Raw genomic sequence first — 16,761 nt, 5'->3', positions numbered from 1 at the left:
AATTATTTCGATTCTGCAGTTATGTCAATTGAACTTTTAACATTTCATTGTGATTAAAAGAATTAAAACCTCATAACTATGGTTTTCACTTAACTACACAGTTTAACAATCTAATTATTTTAAAATAGATTTAAAAAATTCACCCTGTGGTTTCTTTCCTTTTTTTTTTTTCTCTAAAAGTTAATTGCTTTAATTTGGGGATTGAATGCTTTAAATGCCTGCAACCTTGGTCCTGTGAACTCTGTATCAATTATAGCAAACTAGTTAAATTACCTTAAAGAAAAAGGTTTGCGGGCACCTGTTGCCTGATTTCAACTCACTTTGAATAAGAACAGCCAAGTGACCTTCTCTTTCTTCGAGGAAATGGGGTCAAAACCAGATGGACTTCTTTTGTAGACGTTGCAGGTTAGTCTTACGAAACCTGGAGTCTTCTTGACAAAGACTTCAGAGATCCAAATGAACGGCCCATTCTTTAAACCAGGACTAGTTAACATGGCTTATTTGAGTGAGGAGGGCCAAGATGATTTCTCTGCATTTTAATTGCAGTAATCCGTGTCTTCTGGGCCTATGACACAGCAGTTCTGAATCCCATCCAAGTCAGGAAAAGTGAATTTGTGGGCCTGCTAACAACTAGCAACTAGCAATGTAGAGTGTCTGGACTTTGTTACAGCACATAGGGCCAGCTCCTCCAGCATTCTGGGGCCTGGCAGCAGCCAAGACAGCCTCGAGTTACACCTGCAGGCCTATACATACAGGTTTTGGGGAGGCAGGTACCAAGGACATAAGATATGGTCTTGGTTGCTGTGTTATGGTTGCTAGAAAACTATAATTTGCAAAAAAAAAAAAAAAGTAAAATGGAACGCTCTCAGGGAAATATTAAGGTACGGTTTTTCCATCTTGGAAAAGTTATTTGGTGGAATTCTCAAATGGAGAGCTTAATTAGGATGTGAGTCAAATTTGATAGTTTGATATACCCTGAGTGTTACAACTGACTTGAGGATGCTGTGAGAGTCACATTTTGAATTTCTTCCTTTAATTTGAATAAAATCTCTCTGACCTCTAGCAATGTCAAAATGGTTAATGGCCTTTGATTACCTGGACTCATTCTTCTCCATTTTTCTCAGACATTCTGTGTGTTTTCTCCCCTGTTTGTGTGTGTGTGTGTGTGTGTTTGTCTATCTAAATGATTCTTCCCAAATAGCTCATCTTTAAAGTTTTTTTCTTTAATCATAAAGTATTTCTCTTAATTACATCAGGTACCAATAGTAAATATAGCCAGATACCAACAATTAATATCTTTTAGTGTTGAAGTTAAGGGGGAAATTTTATTTTCTTATGCATAATTTTCTCTAACTGAAGGATTTTCCTATGAGTAGGGGTTACTTTTATAATCGGAAAAATTGTATTAATTAAATACACATTCATCTTTGGGTAGGTGGTGACTGGTGGAAACTTAATCTCGCAAGTCATATTTTTTTGTTTGTTTGTTTTGCAATCCACGTACACACGGGGATTAATAGCAAAGTGTCCTCTCAAACCATAAGGACCACAGGAAGAATAAAGACTGTGTGGATTCTGGCCCTGGAATGAACAAAGATGAGAAAGCCCAAGAGGGCAGCCCAGAGACCCAGGGATTAAATATCAATGGAAAGATTAGGCCCTTTGTTGACTGATCCTTTCAGGATAAGACTGAACCAAGACCCTCAGTCATCAGAAAGTCGTTGACCTTGGAGGGCTGACTGCATTCCTTTCTTTTGCTTCTTTCCCTGTAGATAGTGGTCTTACATCCATAGTTCCAATCATGATCGTGCCTCAGGACCTCGAGGTCGCCTCCTTGTTCATGAACCATCCCATCTTCTCTGAAGGTCCTAAAGCATTGATGAGTTTCAACTCATGCTTAATTCATGTCTATGTTCTTTTTCTAGGGCTGCTTGTAAAAGGTACCTCCCACTGGATGATCTAACACGATAGAAATTTATTCTCTCATGGTTCTGGATGCTATAAATCCAAAATCAAAATGTTGGCAGGGCCATGTTCCCTCTGAAGGCTGTAGGGTAGAATCTTTTCTTGCCTCTCTCAGCTTCTGGTGGCCCTGGGCGTTCCTGGGCTTGGGACACTATCACTCCAGCCTCCACCTCCTTCTTCCCCATGGCTGTCTTCTCTTGTGACTGTGAGTCTGCTTCCAAATCTCCTCCTCTCTCTTTTTTTTTTTATTTATTTTTAATTTTTTTATTTTACTTTTTTTTACATTTTTTATTGATTCATAATCATTTTACAGTGTTGTGTCAAATTCCAGTGTTCAGCACAATTTTTCAGTCATTCATGGACATATACACACTCATTGTCACATTTTTTTCTCTGTGATGTATCATAACATTTTGTGTATATTTCCCTGTGCTATACAGTGTAATCTTGTTTATCCTACAATTTTGAAATCCCAGTCTATCCCTTCCCACCCTCTACCCCCCCCTCCTCCTCTCTCTTATCAAGACACCAGCTATTGGATGTAGGGCCCAGCCTAATTTTACATGACCTCATCTTGACTTGATTATATCTAAAAAGATTCAGTTTCCAAATAAGTTCAGATTCATAGTTCCTAGAGTTTAGGGCTAAAGCATATCTTTTTGGGGGACACAGTTCAACCTACAAGTGTGTCTAACCACTCCTGTGCAGACTGCCTGTTTGAATCACTTGAGAACATATAATATGGATATGTACTTACTGCTAAGAAATCTGACTTTCTTAAAGCTTAGCTCTGATATGCCTCTATTTGTTTTTGTTCTTTTAATGAGGGGAGGTAATGAGGTTTATTTATTTATTTACATTTGGAGGAGGTACTGGGGATTGAACCCAGGACCTTGTCTGTGCTGAGCACGTGCTCTACTGCTTGAGCTATACCCTACCGCCATATCCTCCCCCACCCCGATATGTCACTATTTGTTTTAAACTTTAAAATGCTCTTTCCAGCCCTTTGGTCCCAGCCCTGCTTCCCCATTTCATCTCTCAGGACTCCTTTCTCAAATACTTAGAGCCAGTGAAGCGGGAGTTCCATTTACTCTGGGGTATATCTCATTTTCTCTCTTATTTTTTTGGCTCACACTGTCTCTAGATCTGGACTGTACCCATTTTTTTCTTGCCCTTCTTCGAGGTCTGGTTGAAATCAGCAATCCTTATGCAGTTTCCTTGATGTCCCAATGTTTAATGGCTCTTTTAGATGTGTTATCATAGTCAGCCTTGTGTCTCTGTGAACTCTTTCCTAGGACTGCAAACTCTTTTTTTTTCCTCCTGGGAAGTCTTGAGAAGTTTAATGTCATTTTTGATTTCAGAGTCACTTCAAGAAGAGTCCTACTAAGGGCACTCTAGTCAAGAAAAAGTGTGGCTTGGAAAGTTTCATGCTTAGCCCAAAGACACCAAGTGGAGAGGCCCAGCTGGAAATCTCATTAAGCCTTCAGGCACCAAATGGCAAGCAGTTGCCATGGTACTGGGGACTGGAGGTCATCGCATACTCCCAATAGCAACTGGAGAGAAGCCCCAAAGACAGAACAGTTACCAAGTTTTCCTGGGAAAATTTATGGATCCTGGGATCTACTGAGGGGACATGAGTGTGGGGTTGACCCTCGATGGCAAACCCTTTGAGGGTAGCATCTCAGCCAAATTTATCTTGGTTTTGCCCATGGTTACCCCTGTGGGGAGGGGAGCTCGAAATATGTTAGGATAAGCCTGCCCCCAGCTTCCAAATCAGCAGGCAGTATGTAAGCATGGTGCCCTGGTCATTGCCGAGACGGTGGACTATGGAGGGTGGCAGCTAGGGGATGAGAAGCCTAAGGTACAAAAGGTCTGTACTCTGGAGAGACGAGGGGAAAGGCATATTCCCTAAGGGCCCACTGGCCAGAGGAAGGTGTCTTGGTCGCTGGTGAGCAGTCTTTAGCCAGGATGAACGTGATGCGATAGTAGAAGCCAAAATTAGGCGCCATGCACTCTGAGGGGGAAGATGGGTGGGTGGGTGGAGATCTTACTTCAAGTTGCTGTAAGGAAATAGCATGGACTGGGTGGAGTAAACAGCAAACATTTACTTCTCATGGTTCTGAAGCCTGGAAGTCCTGAGATCAAATTGCCTGAAAGGCCAGGGTAGAGCCCTCTTCCAGGCTGTGGCTTCACACGTTCTTTCCTCGGTGCATGCACACACACACTGACAGCTCGCATCTTGTCCTCTTCCTATAAGGTCATTAATTTCATCATGGGGGCTCCACCATCTTGACCTCATCTAAATCTAATTGCCTCCCCAGGCCCTTCCCCTCATCACTTTGGGGATTTAGGGCTTCACCATATGAGTTTTTAGAGGATACAAACATAGTGGTGAGCAAGTAGCCAGGCATAGAGTTGGGAACCAGCAGATAAACAGGAACCAGGAAACAAAGAAAGGGTCGAAGAGCTTTGACCAATATGCTTTCTTTTGAGGGGGGTGGTGGTGAGGTAATTCGGTTTATTTATTCATTTTTATTAAAGGTGCTAGAGCTTGAACTCAGGGCCTCCTGCATGCTGAACTTGCACTCTACCACTCGAGCTATACGCTCCCCGGCCTCCCCCTAGTATGTCTTTAATTCCAAAGCGAGCTATTCTGTACCTGGACTTTGTTGAGGATCACGGGGGCTTGGTGCTAGGCAGCCCAGGACCTAGCCTACAGATGGATGGGGGAGGAATTTGTACCTGGATACTGAGAGGCTCTGGGTAGAAAATAATGGAAGAGCCTGAGGGTGGTAGTGAGAGGTGGGGGCAGATCATCCCGCAATATAAACAGAGAGACAGAATAGGAAAGGGGATCTTCATGGAGGGTGGTCCCTTGATGGATGGTTTGTAGCATGTGGTGGGTGCAGGGTTGGGAGCACAGCACGTCACCGCAGAGGGAGGGATGATGGTCACTGACTCTAAGGAAAGTGAAATCTCAAATTGCTGACTGAGATCAGATAAGGTCCAGGCGCCCCCAGTCTATTTGCTAGTCGGGGCAGCAGGTAGAGCTGGATAAGCACAGGGCTTTGTGCTGCAGCTTAGTGTTTAAAAATGTATTTTTATTTACTGTATGTTTGTTGGGAGAACGATCAAGCGCATTTAAAAGGAGACATTCTCCGTATCTACTCTATTTGCTTTTGGGTTTTCTCTGTTCTTTCTTATCTATATTTTCATGCCTTTTTTACACATTTGTAACTCTTGCATAGATACAGCTTTGTAGTTTGTTTCTTTTCACGTAACATTGCATCATCAATGCCCATGAAGTAGCCACGTGGACAAACGTGGAAAGAAGAACCATACTTACACACGGGTGTAAACTCGTAGCTCAGATGAACTGAGGATGATGTTTGTTGTCTGCAGTGAGTGTGGAGATGGATGGAAGTTCTACTGAGCTGGAAGAACTGGCAAAATGTCTGGATCATTAAGAAAATGGATTTTGTGATTAACTTTAAAACTAGGACAACCATCTAGTACTCCTGCAGATCAGAGTTTTAAAGTAACATATATCCCTTGGGTTGGATAGTCTTTGTTTTTGACATCACATCCGTTACTTAAATGCCTTTAAGTTCCAAATCAGTAGGGAGACCACATAAGAATTTGTATGGTATCTGTTTCAAAACATTAAAAATTTTTTTTTATAAGTCAGTTGATATTAAGCTTTTGTCAACTAAAAAAAACCAAACTTGTGATGGTCACATGTTCCAGTGAGCTGATCACTTATGTAACCATTCCCCTGTAATGTAATTGAATATTTATTGTTTCTTTTTTAGTCACTATTTTAAGATTCTTTTGAAGTTCTTGATATATATTTTGCCTTTTCTCTTTCTTTTAAAACTTGTTTTTTTCAGAATAAATTCTTAACGTGGTATCTATATTAAATATGACATTAAAAAATCTCTTGATTTGAATCGCCAAATTGCATTAAAAATTCTTAATCAGTTCACATATATGAGTGTATTGGCTTCACCACAGCCTAACCTGCGCTAGGTTTTAATTATTTAATTTTATTTTGTTACTGTTCATATAATAATAAAGAATGTCTCTTTCTTTGCTTTTCAGGTAGACTGAACTTTTTGGGTTTACTATCTTGAACATTTTTTCAAGCTTTCAGAAAACCCTGTTATTGGCTATCTCTTAAATCCTTTACATTCCTTGGAGCAAAATAAGTTAACTAAAACAAGGACCAACTTTCTTTGGATTCGTCATCTGTGAGATGATGAGGTTGAAGCAAGTTGTTCTGAGGGCCTTTCTAAAAGCTTCTCAGGTCCGTGTCTTTGGGTTTATGAACTCAAAGTTTAAAAGGTGAATGGGAGGCAGCATTAAGCGTTCTGATGTACAGGCTGGTGAAATGATCGTGGGTGACCTGTTGCAGCTGTTTTTGGTTTTTGTTTGTCTTTTGTTAATATATTTTAGTTTATAGAGCAGTTTTAGTTCCTTGCAAAATTGAGCAGAAAGTTCAGAGAGGTCCCATCTACTCCCTGTCCACACACAAACACAGCCTCCCGCATGATCAGCAACCCCCCCACCCCGCCCCAGAGTGGTATCTTGGTTACAGTCTATGCACCTGCACTGACACATCACCACCCAGAGCGCATAGTTTACATTAGGGCTCACTCTTGGTTGTTGTACATTCTCTGTGTTTGGATAAAGACACAGTGACATGTATCTACCATTATAGTACCATATAGTAGTTACAGTGCCCTGAAAATCCTCTGTGCTCTGCCTGTTCATCTCTGTTTTCCCCCACCCCCTGGCAACCACAGATCTTTTTGGCATCTCTGTAGCTTTGCCTTTTCCAGTGTGTCACATAGTTGAATTGTGGCTGGTTTTGAGGAGGCTGACATCACTCTTCCCTCAAGAGCCTTTCCCCACCATTCCCTGCCCTTCCTCTGTGATTGCCTCTAGCTTGGTATTTCAGAGCTGGAGGGATAGATAAGCCCCTCCCAGTCTAGGAATCTTCTCTGTGACACCTTGGCTGAGGAATGAGCCTTTGCTCAGTTCTCAAGGTGGAGCAGAGGGATGAACAGAAGACCCAGAGGCAGAGGGTCTGGGTTCCAGTCCTGGTGCTCACTTGGGTTAGCTAAGTCACTGGCCCTTTCTGAGGCTGGCCCTCCTGTCCCTCTGGGGAGTGATGCTGGAGCAGTGCCTGTTCCCAGGTTGTAGGGGTGACACGAGATACGTGTGGCTTTTGTTAACACCAAAGGAGGATATGAAAGGCAGTCTGAAGAGGCTGACGCTGGACAGCCTGGTCCTTGGTTGAGCAAGTGAATTGTTACAAAGTTGTTCCTTGCAGGGAATAGAGGCCTTCCTGAAACTTCCTCCCTTCCGTGCTGACTCCGTCCTGTGGGGGCATAAAGTCAACCCCCCTTGCACCATAACCTCTTGCTGCCGGCTGTCACGCCTCTGCCCTCCTCATTCCAGTGGCTCCTTCCAAGCCATGTTTCTCTGCTCCTTCATCTGTTCTTTGTATCACACGGATTCTTTTCTTTCTTTTTTTTTCAGACTCTAATACATTTTAATAAGAAGGCGGCAATTTAACTTAAAAAGCATGAAAACCCTTGCTTTCTTTTTGCAATTCATTTTGCTTTTTTAAAAATTGAAGTATAGTTGGTTTACAATATTGTGTTAGTTTCAGGTATGCAGCAAAATAACTCAGTTTTATGTATACATTTATTGTGTTCTCAGATCTTTTTTCATTATAGGTTATTATAAGATGTTGAATATAGTATCCTCTGCTATACAGCAAACCCTTATTGCTTGTCTATTTTATGTATAAGAGTTAGTATTTAGTCCCATATTCCTACTTTATCTGCCTTCCCCCACTTTGGTAACCATAAGTTTGTTTTCTATGTCTGTGGGTCTGTTCTGTTTTGTGTATAGATTCATTTGTATTATTTTTAAATTTCCATTTGTAAATGATATCATATAATATTTGTCTTTCCCTGTTTGACTCACTTCACTAAGTATAATATTCTCTAGGTCCATCCATGTTGCTGCAAATGGTAATATTTCATTCTTTTTTATGGCTGAGTAATATTCCATTTCGTATATATACTGCATCTTCTTAAACCAGTTGTCTGTTGATGGGCACTTGGGTTGTTTCCATGTTTCCATCATGTGGATTCTTTAGTTCTATGAATACCCAATTCAGCATTTCAAATTTTGCTGTAGGGAGGTTTTGTGGGCTGAATTCTGTCCCCCCAAATTCATATACTGAGGCCCTAATCCCAGAACCTCAGAATGTATTTGGAGACAGGGCCTTTAAAGAAGTGAGTTAGAAAGAGCTCATTAGGGTAGGCCTTGATCCAGTCTGACTGGTGTCCTTATAAGAAGAGGAAATTTGGACACACAGAGGGCCACCAGACAGAGGGAAGGCCATGTGAAGACACGGTAAGATTCCACTCCCCAGGCTGGGGAGATAGGCCTCGGGAGTAAGCTACCCGTCAGCACCTTGATGACAGACTTCCAGCCTCCAGAGCTGTGGGGAAACACGTTTCTGTGGTTTCAGCCGCCAGTACCAGTCTGTGGTACTTTGTTATGGCCGCCCCAGCAAACCAGGGTTAAATTCAGTTTTATCTCCCTCTTCCCACCTCTTTTCATCCTCAGTGTCTTCTTGCAGCCTCTGCTACACTTTTCTTATTGAACTGTTTTGGAGAATTCATGAGACTTGCAGACAAACGCTGTCCTTCATCTTGTACTTTCTTCTGGGCAAAGAACTAGGAGTCCCTTTTTCACAAGTACACAATGAATAGTTTTATAAGCGGTGTTCATGACCACGACCGTTAGACTGGCTCCCTTTTATAGATTCTTGTGCTGGGCCTTTTTGCTACTTTATCCGTCCCCATTAAGAAATCCTTGCAAGGTGGGGATTGTCATCCCATTTGACAGATGAGAAAGTGGGGAAGCAGGGAGAGTAGATGGCATGAGCAAGGCCATGCAGAGTGGTTTCGTGGACCCACAAAAGCCACACCCATCAGCCGATGACAGCGCTTGGGCAGCTATGGGGGCTGGGAGAGGCTGATTCCACTCCCCATCCCAGTAGTCACCCCCTTTCAAGGCTGCTGCATTCCCCAGCCCCCTTCTCATTTCACTCCCCTCCTCGGAGCAGCCCAGGGTGTCCACGTGACCCTGCTCCACGGAGCAGACTGTTTATTGTGGCTTAACCCGCCCATGCTCGTTTCTCCTGTCGTTTAATGCAATCCAATAGCTCAGAGCACTCCGTCCGAGGGATTTTATTCAGGCAAGACCATTTAAGAATGGAAGAAATTTCCTGTTGAGCGATTTTATATATGTGGTGTGTGTGCGCTCGTAAAGGCAGATGGATGTTTAAGTGTGTGTGAGGCGAAGGACGGCAGACTCCGGAAGTCTGGGGACCACTTAGGGCTGTAACCCTCACTCCCGCACCAGCTGTCCAGCTCCTCCGGGCCTTCTGCCTTTCCCATTTACGGGGCCCTTTTACTGTTATGACACCTGTTTAAATCTGGTGTTTCCATTACGCGGAGGCATGGTAGGTGGCTGGAGCCGGCGGGCGGGCAGGGACCGTGTGTGCAGCTCCCGAGCTCGGGCAGCCGCCCCTCCTCCCTCCACTTCTTGTGCAAAATCCATTTTTGGTGTTTCGTTTCAGTGTGAAAACTGTAAAAATATTTTCAGGGACCGCCCCCCCCATCCTTCTTCCTTATAGCTAAAATTTCAGCCTTTGATAGTGGGGACATCTTTTGAAACAAAGAAAGCACTCATCCAAACATTTTGTAGTCACATTTCTTTTGGGGGAAGAAAAAGATGATTTTTGAAGCATGGTGTGTGGATGGTGTTCCATGAAATTCCATGACATTAAATTTGCATGGGGACAGCACTCTGTGTCACTTGCCTAAGAATTATTGACATCATCAGGCCAGGAGAGCTTTGCTGTAGACCGAGCGGCGTCATCTCCAGTTAGCAGATAGGAAGCTATTTCCCAACGTTTGTGTGTATCAGTGCTTATTTAAAAAAATACCAACATTGAAAGGTAACATACATTAAGTGTATAGCTTGATACATTCTTTTTTTTTTTTCAAATGGAAATACTGGGGATTGAACCCAGGACCTTGTGCATGGTAGGCACGTGCTCTATCACTGAACTATACCCTCCCCCAGCTTGATGAATTCTTACAAACAACACACCCTTGTAACCAGCGTCCAGATCCGGAATCAGAACGTGCTGAAACCTTCCTTGTGCCCCTTCCTGTCAGCATCCCTCTTAAAAGCAGCCCCAATCCTGATTTCTGACACCGCAGAATATAATAAAGTATGCCCGAAGAAGTCTTATTTTCACTCTATCCCATTCTTCTTCACCCTCAGATAACTCTTGTTTTTTTTTTTTTGGTGAATTCTTGCAGATTTATATGTTTATGTAAATAAAGCTGTTTCTAATTTTTGCACTTTTCTAAAAGATGTCACCTCATCCTCACTGTTCTACATAGTTTAAAAAAACTTTTTTGAAATTACTAAAAATTTTTTTTCTAATTTATAATTTTTTTTCTTTTTTTAGAGGAAGCAGTTGGGTTCATTTATTTATTTTTTTTTAGTGGAGGTACTGGGCATTGAACCCGTGACCTTGTGCATGCTAAGCAGGCACTCTACCACTGAGCTATACCTACTCCCCCTTTTTTCTATCTTGCTGTGTCTCTTCCCTCTGTCTCCCCACTGAATCCGGTTCCCCTGCCATGGCTCAGGCCCTGCATATTGGGTTGAGTAGTGTCCCCCCAAAGCTCATGTCCACTGGAAACTCAGAATGTGTCCTTATTTGGAAACAGGGTCCTCACAGATGTAATTACTTAAGAGAAGGTCATACAGGAGTAGAGCGAGCCCTAACTTCAGTGTTTTCAGATTCAGAGACACAGACACAAGGGGAGAAGGCTGTGACAGTGGAGGAAATTGGACTGATGTACTGACAAGGTGTGGATTGCCAGGCGCCACCAGAAGCTGGAAGAGACAAAGAAGGATCCTTTCCTAAAGCCTCCCAGGGGAGCGCAGGCCTGCGCTCCCTTCACTATGGACCTCTAACCTCAGAGCTGGGACAATCGGCCTCTATTATGTTAAGCCACCCGGTTTGTAGTGCTTGTTTTGGAAGCCCTCAGAAACTAATACACGCTCCTTGCCCTCTCTCCTGAACGCTTGCCTTCCCTTCCATACTGTCTCATCTTTACACCCCAGTGCATTTTCCCCGTGGAGTCAGCCACCCCCTTGATAACCTGTGGGATCATGTCACTCCCGGCTTAGAACCCGTCAGAGTCCCCATTGTCTACTGGATAAAGTCTAGGCTTCTTGGCCTGGTGTCTGTCCCCTGTACTGTCCCTTCTACCCCACATCTTGCTCAGCCCAGCCTTGTCCACTCAACCTTGAGGTGGACGCAGATTGGCAGCTGCCAGCGAGGAAGCTGTGTTTGGATTGAAGGGCACTGGGATGACATTGAACTTGATGCATGTAGATGGCTCTTCTGGACTCCAGTGGTCCATCACTGTCCTCATGACTCCCTTCATCAAAAGGTTCTTGCATTTAAATTACTCTCCTGCCTTCCAAGGTGGTCCAGGTTTCAGCTTTGGCTGAGAAATTGACAAATACAGCTTGCTCTTGTGTATGCAGGCACTGGGGCCCCTTGGGAAGGGCAGTAACCCAGAGTGGGACAGTTTGGTTCACACTGTCTGCTTGGCCACTTACTAACAGAATGACCTTGAGTAATTTATTATCTTGCTCCATGCCTCAGTTTTCTCATCTGTCAAGTGGGGATGGTAATAGTACCTACCTCGTAGGGCTGTTGTGAGGAGTAGATAAGTTAATTCCTGTAGATGTTTCCACAGGGCCTGGCACCTGGTAAGAGCTCAAGAAGCTCTTTGCTGAGCTGAATTTCTCCCCTTCTGTTCTAGTCTTAGTTACTTTTTTAACCAACGCAGACACCGTCATCTCTAGAAAGTCTTCTGGGACCTTCTCTGCTGGCGTAATGACCTGTTGTCTTCTACTTATCCATTTGTGTGCCTCCCTGTCGAGGCCCTAAATTCTTAAGGGCAGGACCATTCTAGGCCTCTGTCACCCCCATTCCTAGCACTGGGGCTGGCACCCTGGTAGGCCTTCAGTTGGGTGCTTGCTCGGGATAAGAAGGAATAATGAGTTGACTGTTCCCCCCTGCCCCTTCCACCCCGCCAAGTGTCACACAGTGGATTGTGCCAGGGCTGGACCTCAGCCTCTCCTGTCAGCTGAGAACCCTTGTCTGGGGGCTTTTCTGTGCCCACAAGAGGGATGAGGAATAGCTGAGCTCTGTGGAGAAATCAAGGTGATGGGAAGGAGGAAAAGATCTGGGTAGAGAACCAGCCTGTCTTAACAGTTAAAGGGACTTGCCACCATCCAGAGCTCCAGTGGGATCTGAGAGGCCCGGGCCTTTTGATGCACGAGCCATGCTCATTCCCAACCCCACAGGGCCTCAATGTGGCCGTCCTCCCACTGTAAGGCTCGAGGTCCATACCTTTCATGAATTTTAAGGCATCAGAGCTGAGTTTTTAAAATTGTGCCTTCCTTTCTTTCCTTCCTTCCTTCCTTGTTATTTTTTGATACAGGTACTGGGGATTGAACACAGGGCCTCGCACATGCTAAGCCCACACTACCACTGAGCTTTACTCTCTGCCCTGAGCTCATTTAGATATGCTTCCATTTTAAGGTGATATAAAAAAAAAATTGGGTCAACAAGAACTTCCTAGGTCGACTTAGGGCAACAAGGACCCTGAGGAAAGAAAACCTCAAGAACTGCAAATACTCTGACAGCCACTGTTCTTTTAGGATTCTTTGGGAGGTGAAGACTCAGTGACGGGCAGGCAGAAATTAAGATTGATGCCTAAGTGATGATTCTGGAAGCTTTGGTTTGTCCTGGAACTTAGAACAGGCTGTTAGCGCAGGGGGCTCAGTTTCCTGTCGTTAGAGACACTTGCTTTCTCAATGCAGGCACTGAGACGCAGTGACTTTTTAATAAGGCCTGGCGATCCACAAAAGAAACCCCACCCTGGCCGTTCTCTTGGGCTTAGCAGTTAATCGTGAGTTTGGACAGGTTTTGTTTCAGCCCCTACTGTGGTTTCTTGGAGCTCGGAGGTACTCAATAAACATCTTGTGTTTTCTATTCTATTGAGGGATGTTTGTTAGGATTTTGGATCTGAGGCTCAGGACCCTGGAGAGGTTCTTCTGATTCTAGGCAGCTATTTCTGATAGACCAAAGGGCACTTTTGCCTCTTGAAGGAAGGCTCTACGAAAGAAAAGTTCAGCGTATCCTGTGATTAGGCATTTAAGAGATCAAGAATCCTTCATGCTTCAGAAATCCTTTATCTAACCTCATTTCTTCCTGGGCACATGTTACAACCAAAGCTTCCGTAGCTGTACTGCCCACTATGGTGGCCACTAGCCACATGGGGCTACCGAGCCTTTGAGATGTGGCTGGTCTGAATTAGACTGTGCTATAAGCATAAGCTATACCCAGATTTCAAAACTTAGTGAAAAAGAGAAGCTAAGACACCTCATTAACAGTTTTTTTTGTATTGATTACATGTTGAAATAATATTGCTGATATACCAGGTTGAATAAACTGGGTTACTAATTTAACCTTCTCACTTTTTAAAAAATGCAGCTACTAGAAAACTTAGAGTTTTTTTTTTTTATTGGATAGCCCTGTTCAAGAGACTGGCTGCTCACTTATCTTCCCAGGATAACCTGCTAGAGTGGGTGGAGTCTCTCTTATTTCAGGAATCTCTTCATTCTGACAGGCCCTCCAAAGCATGTTGGAAGCCAGAGTGTGGGCAAAATGACACATGGATGGGAGAGTGAGTTACACACAGTGCATTTTCTTCACCAGCTCCCTGGAAGGACAGAGGAATTCTCTCTGCAGCAAATTTAATTTAAGCAGATTTCGATGATCAGGTAGACATGATCCCAGCACCTATTATGAGTAATAATAGCACTGCGTATTTAATTGCCTGACTTCCTTTTAAAAGCTTAAGAATAAAGCAGAGTAGTCACAAACCCTAAAATAGTTTAAGACAAATTAATCAACAGCGTAAGGAGGGGAGGTGCGGCTTTTCGTGGTGAGATCTTGCACGTGGCTTTGCCGTGTAAGTGAGGGTCCATCAGTGTGGGGCTGTTTGGGTATGGGCATTCAGGACTGTGCCTGGTTTTTGCTGGTCCAGAGGGCTGTTTCCTCGTCATCTCCACTCCTGCTCCGTAGCCAGAATGATTTGTGAGTCCTTGCATCATTAAACTGCTTGTAGAAGAATGAATTTCATGCCTGTTTGCATGGCTGTGTCAGTTTCGTATTTATTTCCTTTGCTGTTGGTTGCTGATTTGTTTTCCCTGACGGATGCCAACCAGAGTCCTTGCGACGAGAGATATTTTTAATTCCTGTCTGGTTGAACATAAAATGCATGTTCAGTTTGTGTGTGTTAATGGATAGAGTTAGTGGTTCCTTAAAAAAAGCGGATTGTGCACTTTGCTCCTCTCCTGCCCTCTTTCCTCTGGGCCCATCCTCTTCATTTCTTTCACCACCTCTCTTCCCATTTTCATCCCCCCCTCTTTTTTCTGGTAATATATAGGTCACGTGAGAAGTCCTAAAAAAAAAATGTCTTCAGCAGGCCTGTCTGCACCACCCTTCTTTTTTTTTTTTTTTGAAACCAATAAAGCCTTGCCTTAACTGAGTGTCGCTTTATTTCATTTTATTCTATTTTTTATTTGACCACCTTTGCCCTTCCTCCTGCATGGCCTCCTCTCACTCGGGCAGCCCCAGGGCTGCAAGGCCCTCACGTGGTACCCAGCGGCTGGCTCGCGGCACAGACTTGCCTTGGACAAGGGCCAGACTCAGGGTTGGAGCTGGGCAAACACGCCTGCACCAGGGAGCTGATTGGAAGGAGGCCCAGGGTGGGGTACCCATGGGCTCAGTGGAAACCTGGTTTTACTTAAGATATTCCAAACAGTGAAGGGGGAGTAAACAGTCTGCTAATTAAATCTGGAGGTGGCAGTAAATTTGGAGGTGTTGCAAAGCCCTCTGCACACAGAGGACGTTGGGAAAACACAAAGAGCTGTAGAAAGGTGAGGCAAGGCTTGGGGAGATGAGATTTTTGCCTGGAAAAGTACAAGCCACCATCTGGAGAGAAATTAGCCATGGTAGCGTGCTCTGTGGGGCGTAAGTCAGTGGCGCTGGGATTGACTTGGAGCCAGAACCGTTCAGTTCTGTTTCTTGTTCTTGATAGTCAGTAGTCGTTGTTTATTTTTTTAACCCCTAAATTTATTACTCAGGAGTAAGCCAGATCCACTGGGTTTGTAAGGCTCAGCCTTAAAGGTGAACTGATTAGAAGTGTGTCCCTCCAAAATCATTTGTCCGTTTGCTCACATTTTCTTTGGCTCTGGACCCCGAGGGAGGCCAAGGGTCCCAGGATCTTAGAGGTTGGTTCTGGAAACTAGAGGTGTGGCCGGCCAGCTGGTGCGGGCAGCTGCCTGCTCAGTGTGGACCAGGAGGCGCCCTGCTTCTGGGTGTGCGTCCACCAGGAGGGCTCCTGCCGTCGGTCTCTGGGGTAGCCTACAGTTTATAGGTTTAGAGCTCTCCAGCCTTCGTGGCCCCGCCGCCTCTTTGATCCCCATAATCACACAAAGATGCTTCAGTGCTCTGAGCCTGCTTCCATTTGCCGGTTTGAGAACTTACACTCATGATGGGAAACAGGATGGCCTCGAGGCTGAAGAGCAGCGAGTTTTGGAGTTGGATGTCTGTTCAAGTCTCTGGGCAATCTTGGTCAAGTTGCTTCAGTTCTCAGCCTCAGCTTTGTCTGTAAAATGGCTCAGTAAAGCTAAAGAGATGTAGATAGGGAACTCTGCTTGGGAGTGAACTTCAGCTGCGTGAACGTTAACTGTCCCTGAAATAAGTGTATATCATACTCAGAACCTTTTCACTGTAAGTTCAGAGGGGACCCTCCCGGATGCGGTTGCCCTGGGAGGTGGCATTGACACTAGACAAGAACTTAGAGGAAAATGATGGCATCAGCCCCCGCAGAGCTGACCTGGGACAGAGGTTCACATTTGAGTTTCCCGACGTGGTTGTTTGAATGCCGCATTCTCTTCTTGCCTTCTGACATGCTAGAGTAAATAAACATTTGCAGGGGGTTTATAGAAGCAATGATACGTCCTTACTTAAGCAAAGACGGTGACTGGTAAATGATGTGACGTTCTTGACCAAGGTGAGAGAAACTGACAGGGGCCACAGAGGGTCAAATCTTCCTGCTGAGAGCATCTTTCACTGTCTCTTGTGGATGCTCCCCTGCGAAGGAAGGGGCATGAGAGAGGCTTCCTGTGGAATGAGAGAGGCTTTCTGTGGAACTGAAGGAGGAAAGATGACTAGGTTGGAGGTGACAGACTTTAAACTTATAAACACACGTCTGTGCAGCTGCTTTGCAACGCCTGTCACTCTCTGTATTTGAGGAGGAACTGTTTAGGGGAGAAGAGCATTGCTGGTTGGGTGACCTGATTTGTTTACTTTGTTTCCTTCTGGCCCAAACTGGGCAGGTAGCCCTGACCCACAAGGTCTTAAACTGCCTGGAAGGAAATCCATTTGCTGATAGAGAAGATACACTTAGAGATAAAGAAGAGAATGTTTTGTTTACTGCTTCCCCTGCTGCCGGGCCCTGGCTTTGTCAGAGTATTAAAGAGCTGGTGACTGGACCACACTCCTCCTGGGTCTGAAATCTTACCCTTGGAACTCAG

The 16,761-nt window shown here is 44.4% G+C and overlaps 1 protein-coding gene and 1 non-coding gene across 4 annotated transcripts in view; one reads left to right on the top strand and one right to left on the bottom strand.

Annotated features, from left to right (window-relative positions):
• TIAM1 (TIAM Rac1 associated GEF 1) overlaps positions 1-16,761 on the top strand; it is a 354,254-nt gene that overhangs the window by 10,495 nt on the left and 326,998 nt on the right. The window lies entirely within an intron of this gene.
• On the bottom strand, positions 10,063-10,135 carry TRNAG-ACC (transfer RNA glycine (anticodon ACC)). The gene has a single exon. It is a non-coding gene; the product is annotated as a tRNA-Gly (tRNA).

The sequence above is a fragment of the Vicugna pacos genome, chromosome 1, assembly GCF_048564905.1.
Source record: "Vicugna pacos chromosome 1, VicPac4, whole genome shotgun sequence".
NCBI lineage: Eukaryota > Metazoa > Chordata > Mammalia > Artiodactyla > Camelidae > Vicugna > Vicugna pacos.
This window is presented reverse-complemented; position numbering and strand designations above follow the sequence as displayed.